The sequence below is a fragment of the Oncorhynchus kisutch genome, linkage group LG11 (assembly GCF_002021735.2).
Source record: "Oncorhynchus kisutch isolate 150728-3 linkage group LG11, Okis_V2, whole genome shotgun sequence".
NCBI classification, from domain to species: Eukaryota; Metazoa; Chordata; class Actinopteri; order Salmoniformes; family Salmonidae; genus Oncorhynchus; species Oncorhynchus kisutch.
Genome location: NC_034184.2, coordinates 10,889,746 through 10,904,160, shown reverse-complemented (window position 1 = coordinate 10,904,160; position 14,415 = coordinate 10,889,746). Strand labels below are relative to the sequence as shown.

The 14,415-nt window shown below is 44.7% G+C and overlaps 1 pseudogene; it reads right to left on the bottom strand.

Moving 5' to 3' along the window:
* LOC109898952 (fascin-2-like) overlaps positions 1 to 13,784 on the bottom strand; it is a 44,112-nt pseudogene extending 30,328 nt beyond the window's left edge.
* Positions 13,785 to 14,415: the final 631 nt, after the last annotated feature.

Here is a 14,415-nt window from a genome sequence, read left to right as displayed (position 1 = left end):
AACGCTCAACTGGGACGTTAACCTTTAAACGACCTTTAATTCATTCATTAATTAAATACATTAATTAATATTAACATGAAAGTAAGCTTAATTAAATACAGTGTGTGTACATCTACCAAAAAAAACATCATGTCTATGACTGACCATGTTTCATCCTCCCCATGCAGGCCTCAGATGGAGCCCAGTTTTAGTGGCCCTCAGTCAGGTTGCTCTCTTCCTTGGGACCCTCTCCTCCTCCAGTCCCTGGGTCCCGGTTAAAGAAAAGTAAGAGTTTCCCATAACCACAGATCTAGGATCAGATCCAACCCAACTCCCCTACTACCCTTAACCATTTGGAGGATTACAAAATATCTGACCTGTGGTTTAGGAGACCTATTCAGCCTCCACCCAGAGAGCTGCTTGCCTGCAGTGGTGAGGACTGAGGAATGGGACTCCCCTGTGTGTCACGACGATTGTTGTCGTGGCAATTGAAGTGGTGGTGGTTACCAGGGTGACGGTGGTTGCTTGTCTGACCCGTCCACCTCGTGCTGTCACGGGCATTATTGATGCACATTGCTGATCAGCATTGTGGAAGAACAGGAGGGATGGCAGAGAGGACAACAATTATTGAATTCATGAGGATCTAAAAACGATCATTCTTCTCTCTCTCTCTCTCCTCTCTCTCTCTCTCTCTCTCTCCCCCTCTCTATCTCTCTATGTCTTTCCCACTTTCTCTCTCCCCTCTCCCTTACCTCTGTCCCTACATCTCTTTCTCCCTCCTCTCTGTCCCCCTTTCTCTGTCCCCCTTTCTCTCACTCTCCTTCTCCCCCCTCTTCCTCCACTGACCCCTCTTCCTCCTCTTTCTCTACTCTTCATTTTTCACAGGTGTCTGTCTTGTATGAGTGAGCATTAAGAATGTGCGTGCCTCCTGATCCATCATGACAAAATACTCTCTTATCTCTCTCTCGCTCTCTCTCTCCTGTACACCGACACACAGACGCATATGCTCATGCATCCACTCACATTCTCACACACACCGTTACCTCACAGACTGTAGCAGTTTCATTCACCAGCACTTGCTGACACACTCACTCACACACACACACACACACACACACACACACACACACATACTCTGCCCTGGTGTTATGCCTGAAGCTAAGAGAGGCAGCAAGATTAATAACGAGCACTACCTCCCAATAGACAGCCCCAAATATACACAGTTTGGAGAGAGAGAGGGCAAAGTGAGGGGAGAGAAAGAAGAGAGAGAGTAGTGGGGAAGGAGAGAAAAGAGAGGGGTTAGAATGAGGGTGAGGTAGAGAGAGCGTGTGAAAGAATGAGCAAGAGGGTACTTTTGCTTTGACCCAACTGCCTATTGGTAGCTCTCACTTTCTTCTGCTACAGCACTCACATAACCTTTTCAGGGCCCCTCCCCAAAACTCTCCACACACACACACACACACACACACACACACACACACACACACACACACACACACACACACACACACACACACACCACATACACACACACCACATACACACACACCACACACACACACACCACACACACACCACACACACACACCACACACACACACACACACCACATACACACACACCTTACAACAGACACACACACACACACACCACACACACACACACACACCACATACTCACACACACACACACCACACACACTCTCACACACTCTCACACACACACACACACACACACACACACACACCAGCGTGGATTAATGTGTTTATTCTTTCTTTCTTTCATCTCTCTCTCTTTCTTCCTTTCTTACTTTCTTTATTTCTTTCTCAGGACACACGTGAGTACATGAGGGATATAAATTATATTGAAAGTTTGTGCATCCACACAGGTGTAGTTCCTGAGTTAATTAAGCAATTAACATCCCATCATGATTAGGGTTATGTACTGTATAAAAATGCTAGGGAGGCCAGTATTTTGGCTACCATGGCTATGCCCTCATAAGATGACAATTTCCCCATCCACAGGACACGAGTTGTCACTAAATGGTTTGATGAAAAGGAAACCAATGTAATCCATATGCCATGGCTGTCTCAGTCACCAGATCTCAACCCAAATAAACACTTATGGGAGATTCTGGAGCGTGCCTGAGACAGCGTTTTCCACCACCATCAACAAAATAACGAAAGGTGGAAGAAGGGTGTTGCATCCCTCCAATAGAGTTCCAGACACTTGTAGAATCTATGCCCAAGGTGCATTGAAGCTGTTCTGGCTCGTGGTGACCCAACGCCCTATTGGTGTTTCCTTTATTTTGGCAGTTTCGCATGTCATGTACTGAGACAAGGGCTGAATTAACATTAACAAAGCCAAAATGACTGAAGGCCACAATCGTTTTTATCCTAATAATCAAATAATTTCTGGGTAACAGATAAGTACCTTACAGTGATTATTTTCAATTAAAATGGTAAAAAAGAAACAAAAATAGCTTCTCAGCAAAGAGCAATGTCTCAAACTAGAATTTTGCTACAGTAGAACTGTCTGGGAGTGATCTGAGTGGGGATGGGAAAACTAAAAACTAGTGGTCATTGGCAGAGAAGTTTGGTACTCTCTTTCTTATTAGTCTATTAACTAATTTAGTTAGGTAATAGTGGTGATATCACAAGGCAGGGTATTAACTGGGATCCCCATTAGCTGTTGCAAAAGCAGCAGCTACTTTTTCTGGGGTCCACACAAACATGACACATTACATAATACAGAGCATTAATAGACATGAACTCTTCAGGTCCTGGACCTCTCTGGTCAAATCATCAGTTTGCATACCCACTCAACAGGTCCACAGACGATGCAATCGCCATCACACTGCACACTGCCCTATCCCATCTAGACAAGAGGAATACCTATGTAAGAATGCTGTTCATTGACTACAGCTCAGCATTCAACACCATAGTAACCTCCAACCTTATCATTAAGCTGGAGGCCCTGGGTCTCAACCCCGCCCTGTGCAATTGGGTCCTGGACTTTCTGACGGGCCTCTCCCAGGTGGTGAAGGTAGGAAACATAATCTCCACTTCAGTGACCCTCAACACTGAGGCCCCACAAGGGAGCGTGCTCAGCCCCCTTCTGTACTCCCTGTTCACCCATGACTGCGTGGCCATGCACGCTTCCAACTCAATCATCAAGTTTGCAGATGACACAACAGTAGTGGGCTTGATTACCAACAACAATGAGACAGCCTAAAGGGAGGAGGTGAGGCCACTAAGAGTGTGGTGTCAGGAAAACAACAAAACAGAGGATCGTGGAAACAGCAGAGGAAGCACCCCCCTATCCACATCGAAGGGACAGTAGTGGAGAAGGTGGAAAGTTGTATGTCCTCGGCGTATACATCACAGACAAACTGAAATTGCCCACCTACACAGACAGTGTGGTTAAGAAGATGCAACAGCACCTCTTCAACCTCAGGAGGCTGAAGAAATGTGTCTTGTCACCTAAAACCCTGACAAACTTTTACAGATGCGCAATTGAAAGCATCTTGTCGGGCTGTATCACCGCCTAGTACGGCAACTGCATCGCCCTCAACTGCAAGGCTCTACAGAGGGTGGTGCGGTCTGCACAACGCATCACTGGGGGAAAACGACCTGCCCTACTGGACGCCTACAGCCCCCAATGTCACAGGAAGGACAAAAAGATCATCAAGGACAACAACCACCCGAGCCACTGCCCGTTTACCCCGCTACCATCCAGAAGGTGGGGTCAGTACAGGTGCATCACAGCTGGGACCAAGAAACTGAAAACAGCTTCTATCTCAAGGCCATCAGACGGCTAAACAGAAATCACTAACTCAGAGAGACTGCTGCCTACATATAGACTCACTAGTCACTTTAGACAATGCCACTTGAATAATGTTTACATATCTTACATTATTCATCTCATATGTATATACTGTATCTTATACCATATATTGCATCTTGCCTATGCTGCTCGGTCATCACTCTATATGTACATATTCTTATTCCATCCCTTTAGATTTGTGTGCATTAGGTTGTTTTGGGGGAACTGCTAGATTACTTGTTAGATATTACTGCACTGTCGGAACTAGAAGCACAAGCATTTCACTACACTCGCATTAACATCTGCAAACCATGTGTATGTGACCAATAACATTTTATTTTATTTGTATTTGACAAAACAGTTGAAGCTATTTTGTTGTTGTAACAACTGCTTGTAGAACAGTTTTTGTTTGTTTACAAGATCCTTCACATGTGATAGAGAGACATCACTGTCATCAATGGTATTCCTGCTGGCTTTGGTCTTTGTCATGGTAGCTAGGGAAAAGCTCCATCCCGCTAAAACAGAGATTTCAGACGGTCTTTTCAAATAGCCCTAACACTAAAAGGGCATTATCATAATTTACACAATTTCACAGTATTATTCCAACCTCATACTGTGGAAACATACAGTGGGCTCCAAAATTACTGGCACCCCTGACTGGCAATGCACAAACAATACTTACAAAAATATAAACAATATAATTACAGAGAGAAACTCAAAATACCAACGTGAGAAATATTGTACTTTGTATTATGTTGTATTGTATTGTATAAATGTTTCAATAGAACCAACCAAAATCATACAATTATTTAATACTAAATACATTTCACCAAACTCAAGGTTTCTTAATAATTATTAGCCCTCCTCATTTAGTACTTAGTGCAAGCACCTCTGGCAAGGATAACAGCATGGAGCCTTTTCCTGTAATGTTTGATAAGGCGAAGGAAAACATTCTCTGTTTTCTCCCCTTGTTTGGTTGTCCTCTTCTCCTTTACTGGTTTATCCTCTCTTTTCTCAGGTTGTCCCTTTTATTGAGCTCCTCTCCTCACTGTGATTCTTCTGGTCCTTTTCTTGCCACATTGTGTTGCTACTATTTATTTATTATTTGTAACAGGTTGGTGGCAGGGAAGTCAGGCGCAGGAGAACGAATTTGGTATAAACAGAGTCGTTTAATAAGTGCTCACAAAACTCAGAAAACCAAAATATACAAAATAATAAAACCCTTCGCACACCAAAACATAACTTGCACATACATACAATTAAACAATCTCCGACAAGGACATGAGGGGAAACAGAGGGTTAAATAAATCAAATCAAATCAAATCAAATTTATTTATATAGCCCTTCGTACATCAGCTGATATCTCAAAGTGCTGTACAGAAACCCATCCTAAAACCCCAAACAGCAAGCAATGCAGGTGTAGAAGCACGGTGGCTAGGAAAAACTCCCTAGAAAGGCCAATACCTAGGAAGAAACCTAGAGAGGAACCAGGCTATGTGGGGTGGCCAGTCCTCTTCTGGCTGTGCCGGGTGGAGATTATAACAGAACATGGCCAAGATGTTCAAATGTTCATAAATGACCAGCATGGTCGAATAATAATAAGGCAGAACAGTTGAAACTGGAGCAGCAGCACGGCCAGGTGGACTGGGGACATCAAGGAGTCATCATGTCAGGTAGTCCTGGGGCATGGTCCTAGGGCTCAGGTCAGTTGAAACTGGAGCAGCAGCATGGCCAGGTGGACTGGGGACAGCAAGGAGTCATCATGTCAGGTAGTCCTGGGGCATGGTCCTAGGGCTCAGGTCAGTTGAAACTGGAGCAGCAGCATGGCCAGGTGGACTGGGGACAGCAAGGAGTCATCATGTCAGGTAGTCCTGGGGCATGGTCCTAGGGCTCAGGTCAGTTGAAACTGGAACAGCAGCATGGCCAGGTGGACTGGGGACAGCAAGGAGTCATCATGTCAGGTAGTCCTGGGGCATGGTCCTAGGGCTCAGGTCCTCCGAGAGAGAGAAAGAAAGAGAGAAGGAGAGAATTAGAGAACGCACACTTTCAGATTCACACAGAACACCGAATAGGACAGGAGAAGTACTCCAGATATAACAAACTGACCCCAGCCCCCCGACACATAAACTACTACAGCATAAATACTGGAGGCTGAGACAGGAGGGGTCAGGAGACACTGTGGCCCCATCCGAGGACACCCCCGGACAGGGCCAAACAGGAAGGATATAACCCCACCCACTTTGCCAAAGCACAGCCCCCACACCACTAGAGGGATATCTTCAACCACCAACTTACCATCCTGAGACAAGGCTGAGTATAGCCCACAAAGATCTCCGCCACGGCACAACCCAAGGGGGGGGCGCCAACCCAGACAGGATGACCACAACAGTGAATCAACATGGGTAGGCAGACCGTTCCATAAAAATGGAGCTCTATAGGAGAAAGCCCTGCCTCCAGCTGTTTGCTTAGAAATTCTAGGGACAATTAGGAGGCCTGCGTCTTGTGACCGTAGCGTACGTGTAGGTATGTACGGCAGGACCAAATCAGAAAGATAGGTAGGAGCAAGCCCATGTAATGCTTTGTAGGTTAGCAGTAAAACCTTGAAATCAGCCCTTGCTTTGACAGGAAGCCAGTGTAGAGAGGCTAGCACTGGAGTAATATGATCAATTTTTTGGGTTCTAGTCAGGATTCTAGCAGCCGTATTTAGCACTAACTGAAGTTTATTTAGTGCTTTATCCGGGTAGCTGGAAAATAGAGCATTGCAGTAGTCTAACCTAGAAGTGACAAAAGCATGGATGAATTTTTCTGCATCATTTTTGGACAGAAAGTTTCTGATTTTTGCAATGTTACGTAGATGGAAAAAAGCTGTCCTCGAAATGGTCTTGATATGTTCTTCAAAAGAGAGATCAGGGTCCAGAGTAACGCCGAGGTCCTTCACAGTTTTATTTGAGACGACTGTACAACCATTAAGATTAATTGTCAGATTCAACAGAAGATCTCTTTGTTTCTTGGGACCTAGAACAAGCATCTCTGTTTTGTCCGAGTTTAATAGTAGAAAGTTTGCAGCCATCCACTTCCTTATGTCTGAAACACATGCTTCTAGCGAGGGCAATTTTGGGGCTTCACCATGTTTCATTGAAATGTACAGCTGTGTGTCATCCGCATAGCAGTGAAAGTTTACATTATGTTTTCGAATAATATCCCCAAGAGGTAAAATATATAGTGAAAACAATAGTGGTCCTAAAACGGAACCTTGAGGAACACCGAAATTTACAGTTGATTTGTCAGAGGACAAACCATTCACAGAGACAAACTGATATCTTTCCGACAGATAAGATCTAAACCAGGCCAGAACATGTCCGTGTAGACCAATTTGGGTTTCCAATCTCTCCAAAAGAATGTGGTGATCGATGGTATCAAAAGCAGCACTAAGGTCTAGGAGCACGAGGACAGATGCAGAGCCTCGGTCCGATGCCATTAAAATGTCATTTACCACCTTCACAAGTGCCGTCTCAGTGCTATGATGGGGTCTAAAACCAGACTGAAGCATTTCGTATACATTGTTTGTCTTCAGGAAGGCAGTGAGTTGCTGCGCAACAGCCTTCTCTAAAATTTTTGAGAGGAATGGAAGATTCGATAGTTTTTTATATTTTCTGGGTCAAGGTTTGGCTTTTTCAAGAGAGGCTTTATTACTTTTAGTGAGTTTGGTACACATCCAGTGGATAGAGAGCCGTTTATTATGTTCAACATAGGAGGGCCAAGCACAGGAAGCAGCTCTTTCAGTAGTTTAGTTGGAATAGGGTCCAGTATGCAGCTTGAAGGTTTAGAGGCCATGATTATTTTCATCATTGTGTCAAGAGATATAGTACTAAAACACTTGAGCGTCTCTCTTGATCCTAGGTCCTGGCAGAGTTGTGCAGACTCAGGACAACTGAGGTTTGGAGGAATACGCAGGTTTAAAGAGGAGTCCGTAATTTGCTTTCTAATAATCATAATGTTTTCCTCAAAGAAGTTCATGAATTTATCACTGCTAATGTGAAAGTCATCCTCTCTTGGGGAATGCTGCTTTTTAGTTAGCTTTGCGACAGTATCAAAAAGGAATTTCGGATTGTTCTTATTTTCCTCAATTAAGTTAGAAAAATAGGATGATCGAGCAGCAGTAAGGGCTCTACGGTACTGCACGGTACCGTCCTTCCAAGCTAGTCGGAAGACTTCCAGTTTGGTGTGGCGCCATTTCCGTTCCAATTTTTTGGAAGCTTGCTTCAGAGCTCGGGTATTTTCTGTGTACCAGGGAGCTAGTTTCTTATGAGAATTTGTTTTAGTTTTTAGGGGTGCAACTGCATCTAGGGTATTGCGCAAGGTTAAATTGAGATCCTCAGTTAGGTGGTTAACTGATTTTTGTCCTCTGGCGTCCTTGGGTAGGCAGAGGGAGTCTGGAAGGGCATCAAGGAATCTTTGTGTTGTCTGTGAATTTATAGCACGACTTTTGATGTTCCTTGGTTGGGGTCTGAGCAGATTATTTGTTGCAATTGCAAACGTAATAAAATGGTGGTCCGATAGTCCAGGATTATGAGGAAAAACATTAAGATCCACCACATTTATTCCATGGGACAAAACTAGGTCCAGCGTATGACTGTGACAGTGAGTGGGTCCAGAGACATGTTGGACAAAACCCACTGAGTCGATGATGGCTCCGAAAGCCTTTTGGAGTGGGTCTGTGGACTTTTCCATGTGAATATTAAAGTCACCAAAGATTAGAATATTATCTGCTATGACTACAAGGTCCGATAGGAATTCAGGGAACTCAGTGAGAAACGCTGTATATGGCCCAGGAGGCCTGTAAACAGTAGCTATAAAAAGTGATTGAGTAGGCTGCATAGATTTCATGATTAGAAGCTCAAAAGACGAAAATGTCTTTTTTTTTTTGTAAATTGAAATTTGCTATCGTAAATGTTAGCAACACCTCCGCCTTTGCGGGATGCACGGGGGATATGGTCACTAGTGTAGCCAGGAGGTGAGGCCTCATTTAAAACAGTAAATTCATCAGGCTTAAGCCATGTTTCAGTCAGGCCAATCACATCAAGATTATGATCAGTGATTAGTTCATTGACTATAATTGCCTTTGAAGTAAGGGATCTAACATTAAGTAGCCCTATTTTGAGATGTGAGGTATCATGATCTCTTTCAGTAATGACAGGAATGGAGGTGGTCTTTATCCTAGTGAGATTGCTAAGGCGAACACCGCCATGTTTAGTTTTGCCCAACCTAGGTCGAGGCACAGACACGGTCTCAATGGTGATAGCTGAGCTGAACTACACTGACTGTGCTAGTGGCAGACTCCACTATGCTGGCAGGCTGGCTAACAGCCTGCTGCCTGGCCTGCACCCTATTTCATTGTGGAGCTAGAGGAGTTAGAGCCCTGTCTATGTTGGTAGATAAGATGAGAGCACCCCTCCAGCTAGGATGGAGTCCGTCACTCCTCAGCAGGTCAGGCTTGGTCCTGTTTGTGGGTGAGTCCCAGAAAGAGGGCCAATTATCTACAAATTCTAACTTTTGGGAGGGGCAGAAAACAGTTTTCAACCAGCGATTGAGTTGTGAGACTCTGCTGTAGAGCTCATCACTCCCCCTAACTGGGAGGGGGCCAGAGACAATTACTCGATGCCGACACATCTTTCTAGCTGATATGCACGCAGAAGCTATGTTGCGCTTGGTGATCTCTGACTGTTTCATCCTAACATCGTTGGTGCCGACGTGGATAACAATATCTCTATACTCTCTACACTCGCCAGTTTTAGCTTTAGCCAGCACCATCTTCAGATTAGCCTTAACGTCGGTAGCCCTGCCCCCGGGTAAACAGTGTATGATCGCTGGATGATTCGCTTTAAGTCTAATACTGCTGGTAATGGAGTCGCCAATGACTAGAGTTTTCAATTTGTCAGAGCTAATGGTGGGAAGCTTCGGCGTCTCAGACCCCGTAACGGGAGGAGTAGAGACCAGAGAAGAATCGGCCTCTGACTCCGACCCGCTGCTTAATGGGGAAAACCGGTTGAAAGTTTCTGTCGGCTGAATGAGCGACACCGGTTGAGCGTTCCTACAGCATTTCCTTCCAGAAACCGTGAGAAAGTTGTCCGGCTGCGGGGACTGTGGCAGGGGATTTACACTACTATCTGTACTTACTGGTGGCACAGACGCTGTTTCATCCTTTCCTACACTGAAATTACCCTTGCCTAACGATTGCGTCTGAAGCTGGGCTTGCAGCACAGCTATGCTCGCCGTAAGGCGAGGATAAATACACATCATGTAATTGATGGGATTGGAACCAGGTGTGTAGGAAGACAAGACAAAACCAATTGAAAATGGATCAGTGACGTCGACCGCCGCCGAACAAGGAGAGGGACCGACTTCAGCGGAAGTCGTGACAATTTTTATTTTTTTTACCTTTATTTAACTCGGCAGGCAGTTAAGAACAAAATCTTATTTTCGAAGACAGCCTAGGAACAGTGGGTTAACTGCCTTGTTCAGGGGAAGAACAACAGATTTTCACCTTGTCAGCTTGTCAGGGATTTGATCTTGCATCCTTTCAATTACTAGTCCAACACTCTAACCACTAGGCTACCCTGCCGCCCCACTCTGCTGTGTTGTCATGTTGTGTTGCTACTATGCTGTGTTGTCATGTGTTGCTGCCATGCTATGTTGTTGTCTTATGTCTCTCTTTATGTAGTTTTGTGGTGTCTCTCTTGTCATGATGTGTTTTTTTGTCCTATATTTTAATTTAAATGTTTTATCCCCTGTACCTGCAGGAGGCCTTTTGCCTGTTGGTAGGCCGTCATTGTAAATAAGAATTTGTTCTTAATTGACTTGCCAAGTTAAATACATAAAAAAAAAAAAAAATGGCTCTCTTTCTTTCTTTCTTTCACCTGATGTCATCTCCCTTTCTTGGGGAGGCAGGGTAGCCTAGTGTTTAGAGCGTTGGACTAGTAACCAAAAGGTTGCACGTTCTAAATCCCCCAGCTGACAAGGTACAAATCTGTCGTTCTCCTCCTGAACAGGCAGTTAACCCACTGTTCCTAGGCCGTCATTGAAAATAAGAATTTGTTCTTAACTGACTTGCCTAGTATAATCCCCCTCCAAAACTATTATTGTAATGAGTGTTGGCATTTGTAAATTTATTAACCTCTTGAAGCTAGGGGGGACTATTTTTATGTTTGGAAAAATAATGTTCCCAAAGTAAACGGCCTATTTCTCAGGACCAGATGCTAGAATATGCACATAATTGACAGATTAGGATAGAAAACACTCTAATGTTTCCAAAACTGCCAAAATATTGTCTGTGAGTATAACAGAACTGATATTGCAGGCGAAACCCTGAGGAAAATCAAATCAGGAAGTGCCTCTTATTTTGAAACCCTTCTGTTCCTATGCATGCCTATCCTCCATTTAATTAAAGGGATATCAACCAGATTCCTTTTATCTGGCTTCCCTAAGGTGTCAACAGTCTTTATTTTGAAAAATGAGCGTGAAAGATCACATTGCGTAAGTGGATAGGTGGGGGCTCTCAGAGTGAGTTTTTGCGCTACAGAGTAAAGCCGGCATTGTTCCTCCCGCTGTTATTGCAAAATAATCTACACACTCGGTTGATATATTATCGAATATATATTTTAAAAACTACCTGAGGAATGATTATAAAAAATGTTTGACATGTTTCGGTGGACATTATGAAGACTATTTGGAATTTCCGTCTGTGTTGTCGTGACCGCTCTTTCCTGTGGATTTCTGAACATAACGTGACAAACAAACAAAGGTATTTTGGGTATAAAAATTATCTTTATGGAACAAAAGGAACATTTGTTGTGTAACTGGGAGTCTCGTGAGTGAAACCTCCGAAGATCATCAAAGGTAAACGGTTAATTTGATTGCTTTTCTGATTTTCGTGACCAAGCTTCCTGATGCTAAGTGTACATAATGCTATGTTAGGCTATCAATAAACTTACACAAATGCTTGGATTGCTTTCGCTGTAAAGTATAATTTCAAAATCTGAGACGACAGGTGGATTAACAAAAGGCTAAGCTGTGTTTTGCAATATTGTACTTGTGATTTCATGATTATTAATATTTTTTAGTGATATTATTTGACTGTTATTCAAAAATGCTGACGAAAATGATCCCGCGACAGGGATGGATAGCATCAAGAAGTTATTCACACAGTTTTTCCGATATAGTGGGAGACAAATTACATGGTTATTGAGAATTCTGTTTCGGTTAGTTTTTATGTTTTTTAACCAAGGTATTTATTAAAACACAGAGCGGAGATGGAGTGCAGAGGAAGCTCGGGCGGGTTGCTTGAAACCAGGTTTGGAGGCTGAGGCTGGAGCAAGAGGGGTTGAGTCAGGGTAAGAAGGTCCGGAGGGGAATCCAAGGGAGTAGTAGAGTGGGGAATCCAGGGCAGAGTAGCAGGATGACGAGACGTGGGACTGCAGACAGGGACCAGAGTCAGAGCGTGCAGAACTGTAGCGGAGAGGAAAACAGCATCAGGCAAGGAAAACAGGCACAGGATCTGAATAGTAACAAACGGCTAAAAAACGTAGACTGACTGAGCAGACATTACTGAGGGAATGGCGGCAGATCAGTAGACAGGATGAGCAGTAGAGGACATTGCAGGAGCAAATGTGACAGTTCCCCCCCCCTCCACGGGCACCACATGGCGCCCGACCAGGCTTATCTAGGTGTGAGAAATAGAAATCCTGTAAGAGGGAGGAGTCCAGAATGTGACCCCTTCTCAGGCCCGTATCCCTCCCAGTCCACCAGGTACTGCCAGTCACGACCTCGACGGCGCACGTCCAGAGGCCGCCAGACTGTATAGGCAGGATGGTCATCGATGAGCTGAGGGGGTGGAGGAGCTGCTGCAGGAGGAGACAGGGGACTGGAGCAGACAGGTTTAACCAGGAGGAAGGGTTAGTAGAAGTCACGCAGCATAGGGCAGTCTCCATCTCTTGGTTGGCCCGTTCGGTCTGGGGGTGATATCCAGAAGAAAGACTGACATTGATACCAAAAGCTGAACAGAAAGATCTCCATACCTGGGAGGTAAACTGGGGTCCTCTGTCGGAAACGATGTCAGATGTCGGATACGGGACTTGATCTCCCAGGTGACAGCGGCAATTATGCAGGTGGATGGCACAATGGCTTCTGGCTCGATACCAGTGTTGTCAGTGGTGAACTGGCGAGAGAGGGGATGAAATTGAAACTTAATCTGCCGAAGAACAAGGCCCACCTGGCTTGCCGGGAGTTCAGACGTTTGGCGGTCTGGATGTAGGACAGGTTTTTATGGTCAGTCCACACGATGAAGGGGGTTACAGAGCCATCTAGCCAGTGACACCATTCCTCCAGAGCCAGTTTAACTGCCAGGAGTTCCCGGTTTCCGATGTCAAAATTCCTCTCTGCAGGTGAGAGCGTATGGGAAAAGAATGCACATGGGTGGACCTTCTGATCAGAGGGGGAACATTGAGACAGAACAGCACCTACCCCAGTGTCAGAGGCATACACCTCCACGATGAACTGGAGTTCTGGGTCGGGCTGAGTAAGGACTGAAGCGGAGGTTAAGCAACGCTTGAGTTCAAGGAATGCTGCCTCTGCCTCAGGAGTCCAGTGGAACGGAGTCGAGGTGGAGGTGAGAGTGGTGAGAGGTGCTGCCAGATGGCTGTAGTTGCGGATGAAACGTCTGTAAAAATGTGCAAATCCCAGGAAACTCTGTAGCTGCTTCAGGTTGGAGGGCGCAGACTACTCTGTGACTGCCATGACCTTGGAGGGGTCCATACGTAACTGTCCCAGTGCAATAATATAACCCAGGAAAGACACTATGGGTCACTGTGGCACGGCCTCAGTGACCCATCCATCTTCTTCACAAAGAAAAACCTAGCACCCACCGGGGAGGAAGATGGCTTGATAAGTTCTGCAGTCAGAGAATCCTGGATGTACCTCTCCATAGCCTCTTGTTCGGGACTAGTGAGGTTAAACTTGTTAGGGCTAGGCAGAATACTGCCCCCTTTGGATGAATTGCGTGCCCATAGTAAACTGAAAAAAAATCTGTCCAAAATTGCTAATATATGCATATAATAATAATTATTGGATAGAAAACACTCTAAAGCTTCTAAAACCGTTTGAATTATGTCTGTAAGTATAGCAGAACTCACAGGGCAGGCAATCTCCCAAACTATTTTTGGGAGCCTGAAACTTGGGGCAACTTTGACGTCATCGCCCCCACCCTTCCCAACCAGCTATGGATCTGGAGACACTTTCTATGTCTTCCACTAGATGTCCTCATTCAGTAAAGCGTTTAATTGTGCAAATCCCGCGAGTTTTGACCCTTTGGGAGTTAAAACAATGAGTATCGCGAGAAAAAACTTGCACGTTGGAGCTCTCTTTGTTCCAGTTTGCCTCAGAAGAAGCATGAATGTCCGATTGAATTGAGAATGGTTTTGTACATTTAAAACATCCTAAAGCTTGATTCTGCACTTTGTTTGACCAGTTTAGTCGACATATAATATGTAATTTAGAAGTTTTGATGCGCAACTGTTCGGGACCAGAAGTAATTTTGGATGCATTTGAGCTGGAACT